This window comes from Neomonachus schauinslandi, chromosome 5 (assembly GCF_002201575.2).
Source record: "Neomonachus schauinslandi chromosome 5, ASM220157v2, whole genome shotgun sequence".
NCBI classification, from domain to species: domain Eukaryota; kingdom Metazoa; phylum Chordata; class Mammalia; order Carnivora; family Phocidae; genus Neomonachus; species Neomonachus schauinslandi.
Genome location: NC_058407.1, coordinates 105,060,652 through 105,065,875, shown reverse-complemented (window position 1 = coordinate 105,065,875; position 5,224 = coordinate 105,060,652). Strand labels below are relative to the sequence as shown.

At 30.6% G+C, this 5,224-nt stretch overlaps 1 pseudogene; it reads right to left on the bottom strand.

Annotated features, from left to right (window-relative positions):
* Positions 1–881: 881 nt before the first annotated feature.
* On the bottom strand, positions 882–1,231 carry LOC123324842 (annotated as a pseudogene).
* Positions 1,232–5,224: the final 3,993 nt, after the last annotated feature.

Below are 5,224 nucleotides of genomic sequence, written 5' to 3'. Positions count from 1 at the left end.
ATCAACTCCAGAACCAAGAGAGAATAATTTGTTAACTTAAAAAGGATTAAAACAATAAATACAGAAAAATTAATAAGTTAAAAAGGGGACTTTAATAGAATTGATAGCTGAACTCCAGAGCTAGAAAATCTAACAAGAAAGCCAAATGAAAATTCATGTTCTGACATTACGAATTAGACTACATAGGCAACATTAATAAAAAGCAAACATTAATTTAAATTTGGGGCTAATGTATTTGTGTGTGTGTGTGTGTGGTATGTATGAAATATAAATCACTAAAAGTGAAGCAATAAGAGTTAAAAAGGAAACCCCCAAACAAAACAAATAACAAAGCACTCCTCAGTAGAATAAAAAATATAAAGAATGAGACAAGTCACAAAAGAATTTATTCCCAAACCTTTGGTTTTAAAAATGAGCTCTGTCAAGCATCCAAGGAACAGATAAATTCTATGATATTAGGATAATATTGAAAGCTTTTCAATTTCCTGAGGCTTGATACTTCTAAACATCACTAAGATAGCATAGAAAAGAACACTATATATTCCCATATGAATACAGATGAATATAGATAAAACATTTCTAAAAAAATCATTAGCATGTTCAATTTACACATATATTGCTTAAGTTCTTTTACATGTATCAAGTATTACATTAATTAAAAATAACAGGAGAAAAAAGAAAAGAAGATTATACATAATAGATTTTACTTAGCCCAAGAATGTGAGGCTTATTAAACACTGGCAAATATAGTAATGTGATTCCTCATATTAGTGAGAAAAATACATGGCTGTGTAACTAATTAAAAAACAAACATTAGTTATAATTCAGCAACCATTTAAATACATTAGTTTCCCATCAACACACTAGACATTTAATGATAATTATATTGGCCATTTCCATTGGTTGGCAGGAGGCTCTTCCGCTAAAGGCTTCCATGGTTTCCACGGTATCATTTTTCTTGCCAGACCTAGTTCATTTCAGCCTGAAGAAGCACCTCTTCTAGGTAGCCACCCTGAACTTGGTCTTCTAATTTCTTAATATCTGGTTCTGCTTTAACTATACTTAGCTTCTCATTTCTAATCTGTTCTGTATACTTTCTATATACTGCATTTTTAGGAATTTGCTCAAGAATATCAAGAATCTTTGTGTACAATATTCTTAGCCTCTCGTGTGGACTTTCACATATAGCCAATCCCACAAGGCCAGTGGTCTTCTTCAGCAAATCCACCATGACATCCATTCAGCATCCATTCTTATGAAATTTGTTAAAAGACCAAATCCATGGTAACTAGATATAGTTATGTAATAAGATGTTTTATCTGAACCAAGAGCAATATGCTGACTGGAGGGTACACTCCAGGATGTTCTGTTAATAGCAAGAACAAAATACCAATGCCTGCTTTCACTTCTACAATGAACAATGTTTTGAAAGTCCTAACAAGTATAAAAAGAGAATAAAAAGAAATAAGAATCCATTCACATTGAAATGAATCTACCATTAGTTACTATTTTTTTTTTTTTTGGTATTATAGAAAACATAAGATAATCAATTGCAAAATCATTTGAACTAATAAAAATTTAAATAGGTGGCCACTTATTTAGTAAATATACCAAAACATAATAGCTTTCCTGTATACCAGTTAGAAAATACAATAGAAAAATAAACATTATATTCGCAATAGCAAATAATCTTTAAATTACTTAAGAATAAACTTAATAAAAGACATATAAGACATATGTAATTATGAAACTACACTGAATGTCATAGAATAAGAGCTGAATAAAAGAAGTGACATGCTATTTTCCTGTATAGTATGAATAAATAATTTAAATGTATAAATCTTTAAAAATTAATCTATAGATGTAATTCTAATACAAAACTCCTGGTATAGTTTAATTTTTGATAAAATCATACTTAATCTTGAAGAATAAATATGAAAGAATATGGTTAGGAAATTTTTGAAAAAACATAATAATTTGTCCTATCACATATTAAAACATATTATGAAGGTATAACAAATAAATAGCATTTTTCTAGAAGTAGATTAGACTACGAGCACCTGGGTGTTTGAGTCAGTTGAATGTTTGACTCTTGGTTTGAGCTCAGGTCATGATTTCCCGGGTCGTGAAATCAAGCCCCACATTGGGCTCTGCACTTAACGAGGAGTCTCCTTGAAGATTCTCCCCCTCTGTCCCAACCCTCCTCACGTGTATGCTCTCTCTTTCTTTCTCTCTCTCTCTAAAATAAATAAATAAATCTTTAAAAATTATATTAGACTAGAGCCAGACCATAATCTTAAGACAAGTATAGATAAAAATATAGTATATGACCCATCAAGCCATAAGTATTATGGTATTAAAATACTATATTTTAAGCCATAATATTATAGCCCATCAAATCATTAAGTAAAAAGTAAACTATTTATTTAATGGTATTACAAAACAAGCTAACCATATTTTATGGGCAATATTTCATTGTTATGGCATACTTCAACTGTAATTAATTTAAAAACTGCCAAAAAATCCATAAAATACTTGATGTAAATTGGTGAATATATGAACAATTACCCTGTGAGGTCATGGCTAACTGTAAAACCAAAGGGAAATGTTCATAAATTGGCAAAAACCATAACAACAAAAGCCTTAAATAAAAACAGAAGGAGATAAAACAAAAATTTCAGAATGGCAGAAAACCACTATAAACGGTACTAGAAAGCAAACCACAAATCTGAAAAAAAATTCTGATGTCTATACGCAAATGACCAATTCTGATATGTAAACATTTTTTTCAAGTTGATAAGTAAAAAAAAGAACATCTTAATGGAATATTGAGCAAAAGACATAGCATGGAATTAAAATTAATAAATTAAAATGGACAATAAATGATAAAAAGATGTTTGGATTCAATAGCAAGCAAAGAAATGCAAATAAAACAAAACCAAAATAGTATTTTCCATCTATCATATTTTCAAAGACTAAAATAAATACTAATAGTATAATCAGGGTGTTGGAAAGTAACCAAACTTCTTTTGTCAGTTAATAAAAACTTTCTAAAGAGCTATTTAAAAAAAGTATCATGTGCATACCCTTTAATCCAGCAATTCCATTTTTAGTCATTTCTTCTAAGGAATAATACCCTCAAAATTCCAAATGATAGTAGGTTTATTATAGAGCTTAGATAGATAATTTATATATATATGTTAAGTAATCATAAATAATCTAAGTGTTGAGTAATAGCAACTTAGTAAATAAATTACCTTAAAGTTATACAATGATCTATTACATAGTCATACTAATTGAATATGATAAAAATATATCAGTGGAGAGAGAGGAACAAGCACAGTATAAATTAGGGTGCCTAATGTGGTCTCATTTTTATATGAAAATAGAAATCTCCCTCCTCTCTCTGCAGGTATATATATATATATATATATATATATATATATATGTATGTATGTATGTTATAGGCTGAACTCTATCCCCTCAAAATTCATATTTTGAAGTTCTAACCCGCAGAACCTCAGAATGTGAATATATTTGGGGATAGAACCTTAAAAGAGATTATTACATTAAAATGAGGTTATTAGGGTGATCAAATCTGACTGATATTCTTATAAGAAGAGGGAATTTGAACAGACAAAGCAACACAAGGGTGAAGACATACACAGAAGAGGACACGTGAGGACACAATGAGAAGGCAGGCATTTGCAAGCCAAAGGAGGGACCTCAGAAAAACACAGACTGGCCTACACCTTACTCTTCGACTTCTAGTCTCCAGAACTTAGAGAAAATAAATTTCCATTGTTTAAGTCACCCAGTTATGATATTTTGTTAGGGTAGCCCTAGCAAACTCATGTTCTATGTTTGTGTGTGTGCATGTGTCGATGTGTGTGTTGTGCATAAATATTACATATAAATTATAAGTATATTACATATACTATATATGTTTATGTAGAGACACATATATAATATTTTCATATATATACACATATATATATATGTATGTGTGAATATATATATAATTTGATAGGCTAGAATAATATATCCCACAATGTCGATAGTGGTTATTTCTAGATATTAAATATGGTTTTGGGGCATATTTTTTCTAGATATTTATAATTAGTATTTGTTTTTATAAGAACAAAAGTAAAGCCACTTTAATTCACAAAAAAAGAAGCTCAGTACTCAACTGATTGTTTTTCCTTTATATCTAGTATAGTGCCTTATGTACAGAAAAGGCACAATAAAAATTGTATTGATTAAAACAATTAAAGACTAAATTGTATGAATTGACAGGTTTTTGTTCAATGACTCTCAAAAGCACAATAAACCTTCATGGAGATACAGTATCTCCAGATTCTATTCATATTCAGGTCTATGTTTTCATGAAACATCTGTCTCCTACCCTATCCAGGAGGCAAATGCACAGGACTCATATTTGATTATTAAGTATGTTTACTTCTATTTTTCTTTGAGAAGTTTCGGTTCCTTACTAGTATAGAGTCTATTTTTAGGCTTGATTGGTAACATTTAAAAATTTTTTTCTGACATTTGATTTGTCTTCTTTTTTCTGACATTTGATTTGTGTGTGTGCTTTTTGTTTTGGTTTGGTTTTTTGTTTTCCCTGACATGGCATTCTGGTTAGGCTATGTATGGATTTGGTGTAATGGCTCCCTGACATTCAGGTTTCTCTTCATGTAGCTCACCATCTCCCTGTTTCCAGCTCTGAAGCTACCATGGCATATTGACAAGTGAGAACGGATAGAGCCTCAGTGTCTGACATAGATAAAGCTATCAAAAAACACCCTGCAGGGGCAAGCCCCAGGTCCAAATAGGTCTTGTTAGATCTGTATAGACACTTTCGAGTTCCTCTTTCTGAACATACATTTAATCATTGTACAGATGCAAGCCATTTTCCCTTTGCCCCTAAACTCTGGATCCTGAGATCATAAATCTGTACCTCCTGCAGGCGTGTATCTTTTATTAATGGAAACATCAAAATTCCAGTGTAGCTTTGGCAACTCAGTTTGCAGAGAATTATTAAGCTATTTTGAGTGCTCCAGAAAAGTAAGATGCATATCTGGTATTAAAAAATGTCATGCAGAGATGGAAATCTAATCAATCATATTTCAGATGAAGGAATAAACGGTCTGTGATATATGTTATTAGTGAAACTAGTTAATAGAAGTAAATTAGGTTTATGTGTGACAGAGACATTATCAAT